Source organism: Erinaceus europaeus, chromosome 3 (assembly GCF_950295315.1).
Source record: "Erinaceus europaeus chromosome 3, mEriEur2.1, whole genome shotgun sequence".
NCBI classification, from domain to species: Eukaryota; Metazoa; Chordata; class Mammalia; order Eulipotyphla; family Erinaceidae; genus Erinaceus; species Erinaceus europaeus.
In genome coordinates, this window is record NC_080164.1 from 181,057,044 (window position 1) to 181,076,144 (window position 19,101).

The window sequence follows — 19,101 nt, forward strand, 5'->3', positions numbered from 1 at the left end:
AAGCGCCCTCCTGCTCACCTCTGTCTCAGCCCCACTCCCTGACTTCCTTCCCCAGAGAGTTTTGCTTTGATGCATTGCACCAATCCAGTCCAAGTTTTACTTTGTTTCTCCTTTCTGTTCTTGTTACTTAGCTTCATCCCATGAGTGAGCAGAATTATTTTGTTATTTTATATGTGATATACAGTAGATAGAATTGAGAAAGATTTGGCTGAGCAAGTTGTGGTATATAAACACAGTGGAATACTACTCAGCTGTAAAAAAAAATGGTGACTTCACCATTTTCAGCTGATCTTGGATGGACCTTGAAAAGATCATGTTAAGTGAAATAAGTCAGAAACAGAAGGATGAACATGGGATGATCTCACTCTCAGGCAGAAGTTGAAAAACAAGATCAGGAAAGAAAACACAATTAGATCCTGAAATGGAATTGGTGTATCGCACCAAAGTAAAAGACTCTGGGGTGGGTGGGTGGAGAGAATACAGGTCCAAGAAGGCTGACAGAGGACCTGGTGGGGGTTGTGTTGTTATATGGGAAACTAGGGGATGTTATGCATGTACAAACTATTGTATTTACTGTTGAATGTAAAACATTAATTCCCCAATAAAGAAATTAAAAAAAAAGTCAAACAAACAAACAAAAAAGGAATTGAGAAAGATAGACAGAGGGGAGGAGAGAGAGAGAGATAGACAGAGAGCGAGAGAGAGAGAGAGAGACAGAGAGAGAGAGAGGAATAAGAAGGAGGAGGAGGAGGGGAGGGGGAGAAGGAGAAGGACCAGATTACCTCAGATATATGTATCACCAGAGATCAAATTATGAGCCTCAAGTATTCCTATCCCACATGCCACTAGGTGAATTATTTTCCCATCCATGAGACTCTGAGTTCTGTCTTCAGCACTGCTTATGCCAGAGTAATATTCTGGTTCTCTCTCCCTCCCTCACATTATAAAAACTAAGTACAACTACAAAAAATGGAATGGACTGAAGAGAGGCTGTGTCATCCTGCTCTCCACTCGAGGTAGAGTTTCCTGAAATAAGTACAACCTAGGACGTTCCCAGCTGTGATCATGTACTGTGAGCTCAGAATGACAGGGACTCAGATTATACAGGCTCCTGTGCTAAGTGTGAATATACATGGGCCCTATGTTGGATTGATGGGGTAAATATTTAACTGTATGTATGTATTTTCTTCAAGTTTGGTATCTACTCTCTGCCATAACACAACATTTTAATTTTATTCTCGAGCATGAAAACAACTTTCCAGAAAATACTTTTAGTCCACCTGCATATTATCTATCAGGCTCAGGCAAAAATCACTAAAATTATGGACTCCAAAGAATATAGTTAAAATAGACTTCCTAGCTTCTTATCACCCTAAAATCCATATTCTCACCTTCTTTATTTCTACTTTCTGGTTCCTACTTATCAAACATTTTGTCCTGCCTCATAACTTTCTGCCTTTCAGACACCAGGTTTCAGATGCTATCCTGACTCCATCCTTACTTCCATGGGCAGATACCCTCAGCAATACTTTCTGGAACATCATCTCTCCAGATCCCTACCCAACTAGAGAGCGAGAAACAGAAAAGTGGTATGGATTGACCTTCCAACACACATGTCCAGTGGAGAAGTAATTTCAGAAGCCAGGACTCCTACTTCCCACACCCCCAAAATAATTTTAGCCTATACATACAGAGAAGGAGAAATCTTAAGGGAAGATGACTAGAGGTTTCTGAAAACCAATTCTATCATGACCCAGAGAGACAAGAGGAAAAAAGAAAAGACATCTTGGGAGTCGGGTTGTAGCGCAGAGGGTTAAGCACAGGTGGCCCAAAGCACAAGGACCTGCATAAGGATCCTGGTTCGAACCCCGGCTCCCCACCTGCAGGGGAGTCCCTTCACAGGCGGTGAAACAGGTCTGCAGGTGTCTATCTTTCTTTCCTCCTCTCTGTCTTCCCCTCCTCTCTCCATTTCTCTCTGTCCTATCCAACAATGATGACAACAACAATAATAACTACAACAATAAAACAACAAGGGCAACAAAAGGGAATAAATAAATAAAATAAATTAATTAAAAAAAAGAAAAGACATCTGGATGTAGTGATAGGTATAACTGTGACTTCAAAATGGAAGAGAAGACAGGGCTGTAGGAAAAAATTATATGTTGTTAAAAGAGGCAACCATCATCAAGCCTGCCCTGAATGAGGTACTAAAAGACCTCTTATAAAAAAAAATCACTATAATACTACCATATAGCATAGCAAATTAAAAAATGTTTAATAATACTACTACAATACATTCAATCCATAATATCAATAAATGTCAATGGAATAAATTCACCCATTAAAAGGCACAGAGTGGGAGGATGTATCAGATAACACAACCCAACCATATGCTACTTGCAAGAATCCCACATGACCCAACAAGACAAACACATACTTAAAGTGAATCCTACAGGCTAATGGACCACAAAAAAAAAAAAAAAAGGTAGAAGCAGCCATTCTCATCTCTGACACCATAGACTTTAGATTAAATACAGTAATAAAAGTTAGGCAAGGCAATTATATAATGGCTAGAGGATCAATCAACCAAGAATATTTAACAATTATTAACAGCAGTGCATCCAATGAGGGACTATCTAAATACATTAGACACTTACTGAAAGAACTACAAAAATATGTAAACAGTAATACAATAATAGTGGGAAACTTTAACACCCCACTTTCACACTTAGACAGATCAATGAAGCAGATAATCAACAAAGAAACAGAATTAAATGAAGAGATGAACAGACTAGACCTCTAGGACATTTTCAGAGTTCTTCACCTCCCCAAAACTGGAATACACATTCTTTTCAAATCCACACAACACATACTCAAGGACAGACCACATGTTAGGCCACAAGGAGTGTAACAACAAATTGAAGAGCATTGAAATCATAAGAATTATCTTCTCAGACCAAAGTGAAGCAAAGCTAACATTCAACAACAAACAAAAAATTACTAAAAGTCACAGAATTTGGAAACTCAACAACATACAGCTAAAGAATCCCTGGGTAAGAGAGGCCCTTAAGCAAGAAATTCAAATGTTTGTGAAAACAAATGAAAATGAAGACACAAGTTATCAAAATATTTGGGACACAGCTAAAGCAGTATTGAGAGGGAAACTCATAGCCATACAATCACATATTAGAGAACAAGAAAAAGCTCAAATAAATGACTGTCGGGAAATTGTTAAGCCAGCTCCCCCTGCTCCACCCTACATTCCTGATACTATGGCCTATCTACATAATCATTGTTTTTCCTGAAAGATCCCCATCCATTCCAGAATGGGAGACCCCTCACAGAATCTTTATATGCCATACATCAAACAAGAGACTAATCACCAAAATATACTAAGAGCTCAGTTTGTCGGGTCTGATTCTGCCTTCTTTCTATGTAGAAATCAAGGGCATTTTTGATGAAACAAACCCAATTGTAAGGAAGACTAAAGCAGAAACAAATCAATGGGCTTACATCAAATTGAAAAGCTTCACACAAAGAGACCCTTCACAGAATGGGAGAAGATATTAACATGCCATACATCAAACAAAGGACTAATCACCAAAATATGCAAAGAGCTCAGTAAAAAAAAATCTCTGTAAGGTAAAAAAATCCTGTTAGTTCCCCAGTAAGATGTTTTAGACAGATATATAATACTTTTAGTTTGTCAGGTCTGATTCTGCCTTATTTCTATGGATAAATTATAGACAGATCACTCTGCTGGGACATCCTTTTTTCCCCCCACCTATAAAATAAATTTTCATTATCATTCTATATTTTACTGTCATCATTTTAACACTAGGGTTTTTAACATTCTTGGCCAACAGTTTCAGAAAGAAAGACAGAGACAGAAATAAAAGAGACTATCTTGCCAGCCCTGTTTGTCTTTCAACTTTGATATTTTTAGTCAAAAATAATTTATATACTTCAGAATTTTATGCCAAAGATGCAAAGTATTAGTTCCATATTCTTATTGTTTTCTTTAATCAAATAGAGCTACTAGACTACGGATTACAGGGCTATATCCATTACCCCAGTAAAATGATAAACAAGTCAAATTAGATAACTACTAACAGTACTGATGCTTTAGAAATACCCTGAAATGGAAGGAAACCATGTGTATCTAAGAAAGAATGAGAAGAGAAAAAAGAGGATACAGGAAGACAGAAGACAGAAGAGAAGAGAAAAGAAGGAAAGATAAAGAAGACAGACAGGAAGAAAAAAGAAAGAAGGAGAAAAGGGAAGGAAGGAAGGAAGGAAGGAAGGAAGGAAGGAAGGAAGGAAGGAAGGAAGGAAGGAAAGAAGGAAAAGAAAAGATAAAAGAAAAACTCTCCTTCCTAATGCCCACAGTATATTGACCTACCAATTATGAGATGATTTCAAAGCTGGGGGGTCAACTATAATCCACTTGATGGCAAATCTTAAGGAAGTTGGGAGCCTAAGACAGAACAAAGGAATAAGGAATGCAGTCTGTCTGATCACCTGCTGGCAGGGAAGGTTGCATATCAGAGTCACATAGACTCAAGTAGGAAGGAGACAGCTCATCATCTTGAGGGAGGACTTGGGTGGCACTGGATAAAAATGATATGTGTTAAGTTAATGACATATAATTCTAATGCTGACTACTGACTTCAAGCTAACAAACGTGTCCCTGTTTTGTCACACTGTTTTGTTTGTTTTCGCCTTGCATTTTATATAGCATGTCATCAGTAAATCATAAGTATTTATCTGTTGTAAAGATTCAGAGCATGCCAGCTTGGTTTTAAGGTGACTTTCATGTCTAAATGAAAGGGAAATGTAAGGAAAGTACTCTCTTCCTTAGAAGTGGCTTCCTCCTTTGCAAAGGTGACTGTGGTAATAAGTAATTCATGAGTTATTGCAGAAAATTAGGAAGAATTAAGAGGATGGATGTAAAAAATGTTACACTTTGCACATCATTCTACATGGGCTATTATTGTGATTTTGGCATTTAGAATGTCTGCCAAAAGTTGTACATTTTTTAAGTGGCACAATTTATAAATAATGAATTTGTGTTAAGAGGTGATATTAATTGTAGCAATAAAAATCCTGTAGAAGGTGATATTCCCATGAAAATTTCCCTGTTTATTTTATTTATTTTTTTATCTTTGCAATAATATTTTCTTTTTTTTTTTATTTAAGAAAGTGTTGGTATGCATGAGACCCCTTCTGTTTCATTTGGTTTAAATCCCCCCTACTTAACACTATTCTATTTACATAACCACTTCATTCTATTTATATAACCGCTGTTAACAAGTACCTCCCTCCAGGGCATTGGTTCAATCCCCACTGTTTCATGATATGTTTTTGCTCCACCCCCCCCTCCTTGTCACACCCTGATCCTCTCCTTGTCACACTCTGATTGTCACCAGTCACTTTTCTCTCCACCCTCTCTATGTCACACCCTGTTTCCACCCTACTTGGCAAGTATATATAAAGACAGCATTGTGAGTTTTAGAGTACTGTACCTTGAGTTTAGCTTAGCTCGTCTTAGATTGTGCTGCGTCCTGCATGAATAAAGAGATACTGCGTACAGCTCAACTATGAGTCCCTGATCGTCTGTTACCTGCCCGTGAAGCCAGCCCGGCGAAAACAACATAACCTGTCGAAAACAACCTAACCCGTCAAAAACGACAAGAAAGGATTAATTAACAAAACCATAGGGTAGGAGGGGTACAATTCCATACAATTCCCACCATCCAATCTCCATTTCCCACCCCCTCCCCTGATAGCTTTCCCATTCTCTATCCCTCTGGGAGCATGGACCCAGGGTCATTGAGGGTTGCAGAAGGTAGAAGGTCTGGCTTCTGTAATTGCTCCCCCGCTGAACATGGACATTGACTGTTCGGTCCATACTAGCAGTGTGCCTCTCTCTTTTCCTAGTAGGGTGGGTCTCTGGGGAAGCTGAGCTCCAGGACACATTGGTGGGGTCTTCAGTCTAGGGAAGCCAGCCCGGCATCCTGATGACATCTGGAACCTGGTGACTGAAAAGAGAGTTAACATACAAAGCCAAACAAATTGTTGAGCAATCATGGACCCAAAGCTTGGAATAGTGGAGAGGAAATGTTAGGGGGGTACTCACTGCGAAGTCTAGTGCACTTCTGCTTTCAGGCATATATTTTGCAGTAGTTTACAGATACGTGTGAACATATGCTCTCTCTCACAGAAACTGGTGTATATCTAGGTTTTGGGACTTTGTTAGAAAGTGAACCACCTGAGATGAAATTAGAGTATACTATGAAAGGAAAGGTCTCACCCGAGTAATAAAGTTGAAGGGTTGTCATTCCACACGTGAAGTCTCTGGACACAGTCTGAAGTGAAGCATGTTGAGGTGGCAATCTTTGTGTTGGATGAGTGGCTGAGAAAGCTGTGGTATATATACACAATGGAATACTATGCAGCTATCAAGAACAATGAACCCACCTTCTCTGACCCATCTTGGACAGAGCTAGAAGGAATTATGTTAAGTGAGCTAAGTCAGAAAGATAAAGATGAGTATGGGATGATCCCACTCATCAACAGAAGTTGAGTAAGAAGATCTGAAAGGGAAACTGAAAGCAGGACCTGACCAAATTGTAAGTAGGGCACCAAAGTAAAAACCCCGTGGTGAGGGGTAGACATGCATCTTCCTGGGCCAGTGGGGGGTGGAGTGGGTGGGAGGGTTGGGTCACAGTCTTTTGGTGGTGGGAATGGTGTTTATGTACACTCCTAGTAAAATGTAGTCATATAAATCACTAGTTAATTAATACGAGGTGGGGAAAATTAATTGTATGTCTCGAAGTTTTTCAAAAAACAAACTGAACCTTTTCAATATATAGGCTGTGTAATTGATATGCAGACTCTTTCAAAAGCCTAGACCAAGTAGATCAGAAGCAACCAATAGCACAGCTATATACAAGATACTGGGTACTGTACAGCAAACCCTAACAAAAGGACTTTTCAAAGTTAATCCAATTACCAATTAATGTGATGATAACATTAACTATTGATTGTCTTTTTGAACCCTAAGACAGCAGGAACCTCACATCTCCACTATAGAGCCTCTACTTCCCCCAGTCCTGGAACCATTGGATAGGGCCCACTTTCCTGTATGCCTCTCCCAATCCTTATCAAATAATATTGCATCTCCCTGTTTATTTTCTTTGTACCCTAACTTTTATTATTCATTTATTGATAAATAAGCTTATTGTTTTCAACACTGTCTAAAAGAGGGAATATCATAATGTGTGGCTATTCATACTTCCCATATGACAATTGACCCCTCTTTTAGATATCTATCTATTTATTTATTTAATTGGATAGATGCAGAGGGAAATCAAGAGGGAAGGGGAAAACAGAGAGGGAGAGAGAAAAGTAGACAACTGCAGAATTGCTTTACCACTGTCCGTGCTTTCCAGGAGGGGAACCAATGACTTGAACGTAGACCTTGAGCATTATAATATGTTCATTCAACCAGGTGAGCCACCACCAGGTCTCATGGCAATTTGTTTTCCTCCATGATTAAAATGAGTGCAATGACTATAGATTGTGGCATTTCTGGTTAAACACACATATTGCCATGCGGAAGGACCGGGGTTTGAGTCCCCAGCTCCCAATCTGCAACAGGGCTGCTTCATGAGTAGTGAAGAAACAGATCTGCAGGTATCTGTATTTCTCTCCATCCTCTCTACCTCCCCTCATATACATTATTTTCTGTTCTGTAAAATAAAAATAGAAAGGAAAAAAAAAATAAAACATACGAAAAATGGATGGCTGCCACGTGTATGGAATCATAGGACAGGTTCCAAGGCCCAGCAATAACCCTGGAAGCAAAAAAAAAAAAAAAAACAAAAACAAGTGCAACAATTCAGTGCATATCTGTCATATTAGGTGAACTTCTCTGTTCCAGACCCTTGGAAACAGAGTTGGCAGTCAGCTGAGGTAAAGAACAAACACCTCATCACAGACCCCTGCAAGCGTCAACCTGGCTTTGACCTAGCACGTTATGACTGGGCCCTCCTCAATGGCTATCGAACAGGCCATGGCCGGTGCGCTGCTATGTTCCATCGCTGGGGAGCCAGAGACGACCCGAACTGCCCCTGCGGCTACAGACAGACTATGACCCACGTAGTCAATGACTGTCACCTCTCCAGATTCAAAGGAGGTCTCGAAACTTTACATCAGGCTCAACCTGATGTTGTTGACTGGCTACGGAAGAAGGGCAAACGCTAGAAGAAGAAGAAGGTATTAATCCAACAACCTGTGGAGGACTCTCTGTCTGTGACCATTAGTAAATAATAAATAAGTTACACACACACACACACACATACACACACACACACACACACATACACAAACACACACACACACATTCTTGAAAAGAATTGTCAGCAAGGAATAAATTATTGAAAACCAAATGTTATATCTCATAAATGAACACTTTAGTATTTAGTTTATATAGAAACTTCTTATGTAAGATATTAGAATCAGTGATCTTGAATCTCATGCAGTTCCTGGAGAATGACTGATGTTCTGAGTCGACAAAGTTAATACTGCCCTTTGATAATCAATGGCATTTCCCATTTACCTCCACCATTGCAAGGTCTCTGATAATCAGCTGAATTTCTTCAGGAAATATCCTTCTGGAAGAGTCCTTTTAGTTCACGGGGAAAAAAAAAAAAGGCTTCTCGTCATAACAAATTAAATCACAACAAATGTTGATATCCAGTGGTCCAGTAAAATTCAGCTTCAACATTCTGAATCAGTCATTTCTGAAAACAAGCATTCTTAGCACTACACATCCCTCCACGTGCTCTTTCCTTTTTCACTCTTATCACAGCTTTTCTTTCTCTCCTGTCCTTACACTGAAGATTCTTCACAAGAGAACTTTCACAGACAGCTTGTGTTAAAATACAGTAGAGTGATGAGGTCAGGTCATGACTATCATTGTTTTTTAATTTTTTAAATATTTATTTATTTTCCCTTTTGTTGCCCTTGTCGTTTTACTGTTGTAGTTATTATTATTGTTATTGATGTTGTTGTAGTTGGATAGGACAGAGAGAAATGGAGAGAGAAGGGGAAGACAGAGAGGGGGAGAGAAAGATAAACACCTGCAGACCTGCTTCACCAACTGTGAAGAGACTCCCCTGCAAGTGGGGAGCCAATGACTATCATTTTATTACTCTCTCACCTGTGGACCTGTGAAGGATCTCTGTCACATCAGAATTGCCTACCTACCAACCTGGCTTCCTACACCTTCTTAGATACATTCAATTCTCCTTCAATTTCCCATGTGGAAAATTTCAGGTCTTTTGGCAAATCCCAAGTGGAATCATGGGGTATGGAATGTACTATCAACTGGCTGTAGGGTCACTGAGAGATCAGATGACATTTATGCTTGTATTCTTGCAGGTATTAGTTTGGAAGGTATATGTGTGAAGCTTGTATGAAACCAGAAATGTAGGGATCAGGAGATGGTACACCTAGTTAAACGCCCACATTACAGTGTGCAAGGACACATGTTCAAGGCCCTGGTCCCCACCTGCAAGGGGAAAGCTTCATGAGTGGTGAAGCAGATCTGAAGGTGTCTCTTTCCCTTCTCTCTCTCTCTCTCTCTCTCTCTCTTTCTCTTTTTCTCTCTCTCTGTCTTTTCCTCCCCCTCTCAATTTATCTGTCATTATCCAATAATAAGTACATATTAAAAAAGAAACTAGAAAGGCATCATTAACCATTTCTCTTTAACTGCAAGCACTAGTCTTTCAAAAATATTTGAGTTATATTTTCTAAATATCATTATGTTCTTCATTAATTAATTTATTTTAAATATTCTTTAATTACTATTATTTATTGGATGGAGACAGTCAGAAATCTAGACAGTGGGGAGAGACAGAGAAGGAGAGAGACAGGTATCTACCTGCAGTACTGCCTCACCACTCATGAAGCTTTCCCCCTACAGGTGGGGACTGGGGGCTTGAACCTGCGTCCTTGTGCACTGTAACATATGCTTTCAACCAGGTATACCACCACCTGTCCCTCCATATTTTTAATTGATGTGTTGATCATCATAGTGATATCTTTCTAGATTTGTAAGAAGAATTACTTGAGATAATGTATCTTAAGATACTTGGTGCTGTGTTGGGTTTGTTTGCGTACTGTCTAACTTGTAGGCTAACAATGAATTTTAAGACATTTAGGTACCATTTACCATTTACTTTGATATATCATCACTTTTAGTTAATCTCTACTTTCTGTGATCTACTGCAATGTTCTCGGTGACATTTACAATTTCATTTTGCCACCTGAGTTAGTGCTTGAATAACACTGTGAATACTTTTTATAAATATTGATAAATAGAAAGGAAGAGAGAAATAAAGAGAGATACTTTTTGCCCTTCTCCACCACTTGTGAAGTTTTCCTCCTGCAGTTGGTCACTGGAGGTTTGAACCCTGGCCCTTGTACATGACTATTTGTGTGATCTACCTGGCCCTACCAAATCAAATTTCAATGTGTTCTCTGCAGAAGATGCAACATGTATAATTGGGCTGAACTTTGTGATTTCTAGGTGAAAAATCCCTTTGTTCATGGTTTCCTAGAATGTTTATAACAATGTGATTTGATCAAGATGCCTTAGAAAGTCAACACACTCTTAATCTGTAATGCATATGATCTTCCCATTCTAATCATTTTTCACCACATTGCTCTTTAAAATTATGGATGCTTAATATGCGAACTTAACACAGGAATAACATTCTAGAATCTTCTAGTTGTACACTCTGAGCGACATAGGCAGTTGATATTTCTAGTTACTGCTAGCACTTCTGTATGAACCTTGGACTTCTTACTAAGCAGCATAACATGCTTTGTGATCTATCTGTTGTCTCTTTCTTCAGTTTTCTTTATCACTATACTAGTTCCATATACACACAGGTGTCTCATGAGAGTGTGGATTAGACAGCCCATAATAACCAAATTCTCTACACTTACCTAATATTTCCCCTGATTGTGTAAATTCTAGAATACACATGGATTCCGTGAGGAGACTGAGTCACAGCCAATGCTAAAAGTATGAGTCATCACTTTATGTTACCTTTTATCTTACGGTTTATATTATAAGTACATAGCTATCATACTAAGACATCATATACTAGTATTTTCAACAATCACCTCAGTGTATATATCTTTGTTTGTATATAGACACAAAAGTATAGGATGTGAAATCTAATTTCTTTGACTCCATCTTCCATCTTCCTGTCTCTACTTCACTTTGAACAGCCATTAATAGCATTATCCAGACTAATTTACTATGTATTGCTACGTTTGTTCTTCTCACCATACTATTTTCATCCTATAAACCTAGCTCTATCATCTCTATGTCTGTAGTCATAACGTCTCCCAGTATTTGGCTCTCTTTAATGCTCAGTTATATAGATACACTTAAAGAATTAGTATATTTCTAATAGTAGATCATGAAAGGAGAAGAAGAAAGAGGAGGAGGAGAAGCAGGAGGAGGAGGAGGAGGAGGAGGAAGAAGAAGGTCCTGTCTCTGGAACTGATCAAAGGTTTTCACTGTCAGACTTTTAAACTTTGAAGTTTTCTTTAACTTTTGTAATGCATTTCACTATATTGTATTTGAGGAGGTCTATTAAAACCCATCTCTGGACTCCTCTTTTTGAAAGAAAATGAAACAGAATGAAAACAGTTCTCTGACAGTTTATAAATTCCAGACAGAAGTGGCAATCAGAAGCCTTCAACCTCTAGCCTGTGGCCAGCAGATAGCTTGTTACAGCTTTCAGAGCTTGGATGGTTATATTCTGCACCTGGGGAGATTACCTGCTCTTCATCACTATTAAAATGACTGTCTTTATCATCACTGGGATTTTTTGTAATTGCTTCTTCTATGTGGCTCAAAAAAGCAGACTTCCATATTGCTAAGTATTAAGTGTATCCTTTTAAAGAACTCAATCATTCCTTTGCCTGTTGCAATCTCTGAGGTCCTTCATTTCAGCTGCCAGAGTCAGTCTCCACATAGGACTTTTGGGGGATAACAAGCAGTCCTCACACCCTCTCCAAAATACTCCTTGTAGGAGTATGTGGTATACATTTATAATTAGCCATTCAAGGAGATAGTTCACCCTGCACAGTCCACATTTTATCATGTGTGAGAAGCCAGGTTCAAATCCTTGCCATCATATGGGAGCACCAGGCAGAGAGGAAGCTTCAGGAGTGCTGGAACAATGCTGTGGTGTCCATCATCTTTCTGACTTCCTCCCTTGTTGATCTCCCCCCCCCCTTTGTCTCTCCAACTCGATGGGAATTAAATAATCAATTAGAGTCTGTCTGGAATTTTGGAATCGCAGTAAGGCATTTGGGAATACACAAAGACATTTTTTTCTAGGTTGTTTAGTTTTAAGTCACAACTATGTTGTGATTTTTTTTTTCTTCCTATTCTGCCCAAGTGACCTTTTGGTGGTATGCATCTTCCTTAAAAAAAAAACAAATATATTTGAAATATAACCTCTTGTAAATGTAAGGTGTACAAATGTTAATTTGATATGCTTACAGAGTGTAATATGATTGTCAGTGTAGTGATAATTAGCACCTCTATCATGTTACATAATTATCTCCTTTCTAGTGGTTGGAATAATTAAAGTCTAGTCTCCTAACAAGTCAGATGATTATAACATAATATTGTTTCCATATTCATTATGTTGTGCATTGCATCTTCAGAAATAACTCATTGTAAATATTTTACCTAGACATCTGCCTACCATCCACCTTGCCCTTAATAGCCAACAATTTGTTTTCTATTTTGAGAAATTATGTTTTTAGGTCCTATATAGAAGTTATAGCATGGTATATGTGTCTATCTGAGTTTTCTCCTTTAGTAAAATGTGTTCAAGATCCTTCTCCCTTACTGAAAATTACTAGCTAGCCTTCTGTCTTGTAATTGAGGAATGTCCATAGCTCTGTGTGTATGCTATTTCCATATATTAGCTATTATAAATTCTATTTCAATAAACATGAAAGTATACACATACATATACTCTTGATATTTTATTTCTCTGCATATATACCCAAAAGTAGAATTTCTAGATCACATAAGAGATCTATTTTTATTTCTTCTCGGACAATTTCATATCTTCCTATAGTGTTTGATAATCTATAAAATAGGAGAAAATGTTTGCAAATGATGTAACAATGCTGGAGGGGATGTGAATATCCAAAATATATAAAAAGCTTGAACACCTCAACAAAAAATAACCCTATATGTTTATTGTATTATACTCAATAGGACAGTGAGTTATTGAGAAGGGAGCGTAGATAGACAGGGAAAGAAAAAGAGAGACATTTGCAGACCTGCATCAATGCTCATGAAGTCTCCCCCCTGCAGGTAGGGGAAGTGGGTCAAACTGGGGTCCTCTTGCTTGGTGATGTATATGCTTAACCAGGTATGCCACCACCTAGCCCCCAAATGATCCTATTTTTAAGTTGGCAGAGGAATAAATACACTTTTTCCTTAAAAAAGATCCACATGCCCAGCAGGTACATGAAAAGATGCTTAATATGACCAATCACTAGGAAAATATAAATCAAGAACACAACCAGATATCACCCCAGAGTAGTCTGAATGACATTGACAAGACATTCAATGAGACATGTTGGTGAGGGTTTAAAGAATAGACATGTCACATTTATTATACACCTAACTCAGTACTAATAGAAATTAAATTATCTCTATTTATCAACCCTGCCAATCTGATTGTAGAAATGACAAAAGATGAAAAGTCACTTTTGTCATGAGTTTTCCCCAGTGACCTTAATGATTTCATTCCACTCCTTGTAGAATGCAGTTGCCAACTATTTATTTTTTCTATTGTTTTAGCAATTCTATTGGGTCAACTGGCAGTGGAGTTGGGATAATGAATAGATATGCACCTTCAGCTATTCCAGACCAAATGATGAGTGTAAGTATACAAATACACAAAAGAAAATCATATAATTATCACAATGAAGACAGATGATGTGGTTCAGAGAAGGGTACAGACATAGTATACATGATGCTCTGAGTTTCATACTTGGTGATACATAAAATACAAGACATGAGAAATGATAGAACAGTTCAGAGGGCTCTAAAAATATCTTTATCATGAGACATTTGAAGAAATAGTTTTAATATCTTCAAATTTCATGTGGACAAAGCAAGCTCAGAAAAATTCTCTAATATGGGCAATTTATAATAGAAATCAAGCTTGGACTGAAAACCCCACCAATGTGTCCTGGAGCCTCACTATCCCCAGAGCCCTTCCCCACTAGGGAAAGAGAGAGACAGGCTGGGAGTATGGATCTAACTGTCGACACCCATGTTCAGCAGGGAGGTAATTACAGAAGCCAGATCTTCCACCTTCTGCATCCTACAATGACCTTGGGTCCATACTCCCAGAGGGTTAAAAAATAGGAAAGCTATCAGGGGAGGGGATGGGATATGGAGTTCTGGTGGTGGGAATTGTGTGAAGTTGTACCTCTATTATCCTATAGTCTATTCAGTGTTTCCTTTTTATAAATAAAACATCTTTAAAAAGAAAGAAAGACAATCCTAAGTTTTGAGGGGTCTGGCTCTGTCATTTGTTCTTTTACACGTACTTTTCTTCCTTCTACTCATCCTTCATTATCTCCAGCTATTGTCTCTGCATTGTCCAGCATTTCATGGACTCTCACTGAGTCTCTGTTAAGTTCAATTATACTGACAGTAACTAGTACAAGCAGGATAAACTAAATATCTTTGCTCTAGATACTGAGGTTTCTTTGGACTTGAGACATTTATAGCTAGAAGCAGAAATTTATCTGGTAGATATTGGTTATCCTGAGTGACACTGGTGCAAATAACATATGAGAATTTTCCACACTCAACACACATTGATATCTATCATATATCTATCAGTATCTGAATTCACAACAAGTGTGAGAAAAATAATGGAACATAATATAATAGTGGACAACAAGTTTATATATTAAAGCTAAAAAATTCATTACAGTAATACAAACTTAGGAAATCATTCTTCTCTTTTAAAGTGGGATTTTTTTCTGTTAAAATAATAATAGCATATTTATTTATCAGCATACCTAGATATATATTAAATGCAAATATGTATTTATGTTAAAATTTTGTTCTGATTATGATAAATCATCATCTGTATTTCCAGGGTTACGTACTGTATGCAAGATCCTGAAATATATGAAATAATTTTGAACAAGAAGGAACAACTCAGAACTACTGAGAGCAATGAATATAAAATTTGTTTCATTTCCTTTTTCTTCTCTCTCTGAGTCCCGATGGAAATGGAGTTCAGAGCCCTCTGATCATCTTCCCCGATCACTTACCCATCTGGGAGTATAGACCAAAATTAGTTTGGGGCTTCTAAGATAGAAGGTCTGGCTTTTGTAATTGCTTTTCCACTGGACATTGGTTTTGGCAGGTCAATGCACACCCCCAGCCTGTTTCTATCTTTCCTTAGTGGGTACGGCTCAGGACAGATGAGATTCCACGACACCTTGGTAAGGTTGTCTGCCCAAGTAAGTCAGGATGGACTCATAGTAGTATTTGTAATTTAGTAGCTAAAAGAATGGGGACACAGAGCTCTGATGCTGGAAACAGTGTGGAATTATACCTTTTATCTCATGATTTTGTAAATCATTATTAAGTCAGTAATAAAATTAAAACAATAAATAAAGATCTAGTCCTTTAAAATATTTATTCCATGTCTAAATATATTGTAAAATACAGTGTCTTATTGACCCCCAAGTTAAATGTGTTTTTAACCCATACCTTATTTAGAATTTTATATATACTAGAATACACTCAAAAAGACATGACAGGGAATAGTACTGTGGCAATTAATTGAATTCACCAAGATCAACAGTGTTCTAAGTGCTAAGATCAGGAAAAACGGCAAGTGTCTCTCTTCCCAGAGGACAAAAATTCCTGTCATTAATATAAAGATGAGACTTTGATGCAAGGCCTGTTTACTCAGCTTAATCCATACTCACCAACACTTTCCTTTCATATCTTTAGGTATTATTGTTGTTATTGTTATTGTTGCTGTTACCACCAAGGTTATTCTTCCTTTTCTTCTTTCTTTCACTCTTCTTCTCCCTCTTAAGCCCACTTTCCTTCTGCCTTTCCTTCCCCTCTGTCTTTCACTCTCTGTCAAAACAGAAATAAAAGGAAAAATGATTATCGGGAGTAAGGGCTATACAAAAAAGGACCCCTGATGATAATCCTGCTAACAAACAAAAATTAAGTAACAATGAATGTACCTCAAGGATGAATCCACCACTCTTAGTGGCCACTTAAAAAAAAGAGAAACTGAGAGAGGAGGGAGGGTAAAAGAGATAGATTTGCAACCCTACTTGACCACTTTTGACACATCCCACCTGCAGTGGAAAATCAGGAGTCTGAACCTACGTCCTTGAACATGGTAACATAAGGCTCAGTAGGATACTCCACTGCCAGGTACCATATTTTCACATTTTGTATTTATAATGACAGTCTTTAAGTAGGCAACAGAATTAAATTATCTTCAATGCCAATTGGAACCATAAATTTCCCAGAAATTATTTGATGCTTTACTTAACATCCTATTAATTTTTTTCCTGGTTACCAATTCACCATCATTTCATTTTGATCAAGCTTCTGATCTTTGCAACAATCCCTTCATCCTTATGAATATAAGGATCCCACTTTAAATAATAATTATCCCACTTCTTCTTACTTTCATTCCTCACAACCACTTTGAGGATAAGTTTCTTTTTTTTTTTCTTTATGATTTCTACTTTCACACTTTTAATTTTTCTTACTTCTTTAATTGACTAAACTTCATTCCATTTCATTTATAAGATTATCTAAAAAGAAAGAAGGAAACCAATACATCATCAATAACACAGCAGTAAAGGGTGCAAACTATTTTGCTCGGGGAAATTAATTTGGGGGGTTTACTGAGCACATGCACGTGGAAGAAATGATTCATGAGCAGGGATATCCATTATGTCCTTGTTGACAATATAAAAAGGTGTGGAGCAAATCGAGGGCCCTTCCATAAAGGACTGGTTAAATAACTGATGGTAAAGTGAGATGAAAAAAATCTGTGAAAAAGAAGAAGGAAGCATTGTATTGGTGGACATTGGGAAGATTCACAAAATGAACTGGAATGATGAAAGTAAGCAACAATTTTATAAATAATAGTGTAACTTTCATATAGAAAAGAGAACTTTTGGGAGTTGGGCTGTAGCACAGCGGGTTAAGCGCAGGTGGTGCAAAGCACAAGGACCGGCATAAGAATCCCGGTTCGAGCCCCGACTCCCCACCTGCAGGGGAGTCACTTCACAGGCAGTGAAGCAGGTCTGCAGGTGTCTGTCTCTCCTCCTCTCTGTCTTCCCCTCTGCTATCCATTTCTCTCTGTCCTATCCAACAATGACAACAACAATAATAACTACAACAATAATAAAAAAAAAAAAACAAGGGCAACAAAGGGAATAAATAAATAAAAATAAAAAAAGAAAAAAGAAAAGAGAACTTTTCTTTCTACTTACTTAGAGGGAAACTTGCAAGAAGAAATATTAGAATATAATATATAAAATATAAGAATATAGGAAGAAATAGTGACTGTGAACAGAGTTAGAGTGAGAACTTGGGAAGAACAAAGTCTGGGGAATCAACATCTCAAAATATGCACCCCTGCACATGCTTTAGCCATACAGATGAAATCCTTACATTTCAATTTGGTTGTGAGGCCTACTCATTATCTGATACTAACTGACAAATTCTACCTAACTTCTCTTTAAACGTGCACCTCTTGAGCACTGACTATAAGAAGGTTTCACCTGTCTTTCACTATTCCTTCTGACGTCTTCCATCATGGAAATACAATGGATTTTGATAAAACACAACTTCCACTTGATACATCCTATAACCCTTTCTCGGTTAATTCAAATTAATCTATACATAACATACAGTATTTTATATTTATTTTTGCTGAAGTAAGATTTCTTTATGTTACCACTGAAAATAAGCATGTGTCTCTAATATTTTAAGTTTCTCACTAAAAGTCCAACTCCATCTTACTATACTATACATTTGTTGCTTTGCCCCAATATGCATCTTCTCTCTCCTTCTCTAGTAGCCAATAATTGCTGGCATAGTTTAAATATTTATTTTTGCTTCACTTACCTCATACATTTGTTATTTTATGTACCGCATATGAGTACAATAGCACAGTATTTTGTCATTGTCTAATTTATTTCCTCTAGCTTCTCCCAGGTTGCTGTAATTTACAGTTTCATCTCCTCAATTAGTTCTCTTCCAGACAAGTTGAGTTGTTGTCAGCATTTAATTTTCCATATTTGTGGAGACAATGAGAGCTTCCATCTACTTCAAGTTCAGTAAGAAATTTTCTTACTTTAAGTATCATGTCTGGCTTACTCAGAACAATATCCAATTAATATCCAATTAAAAGATCCTCTGTGTCACACCTGAGGTGGACATGATGTTACCGTACAGAGTAACTTCAATTAAAAATATGTAGATGATATGCAAATTTCAAAATAAAGAACCATGTGTGTTGTCTTTGCATTCTACTTACTCATGACAGTGACTATCATGGTACATGTAAAGGGAGGGGCTAGCAGAATGGCTGACAGAGAGGGATATTATCCTGGTGGTGTTCACATATATATGCCCTTGTCACCTTCTTGGTCACAGTGAAATCTTAATTATTTTTTTAAATTTTATTTATAAAAAGGAAACACTGACAAAAAACATAGGATAAGAAAACATAGGATACAACTCCACACAATTCCCACCACCAGAACTCCGTATCCCATCCCCTCCCCTGATAGCTTCCGTATTCTTTATCCCTCTGGAGTATGGACCCAAGATCATTGTGGGATGCAGAAGGTGGAAGGTCTGGCTTCTGTAATTGCTTCCCTGATGAACATGGGCTTTGACAGATCGATCTGTACTCCCAGCCTGCCTCTCTCTCTCCCTAGAGGGGCAGGGCTCTGGGGAAGCAG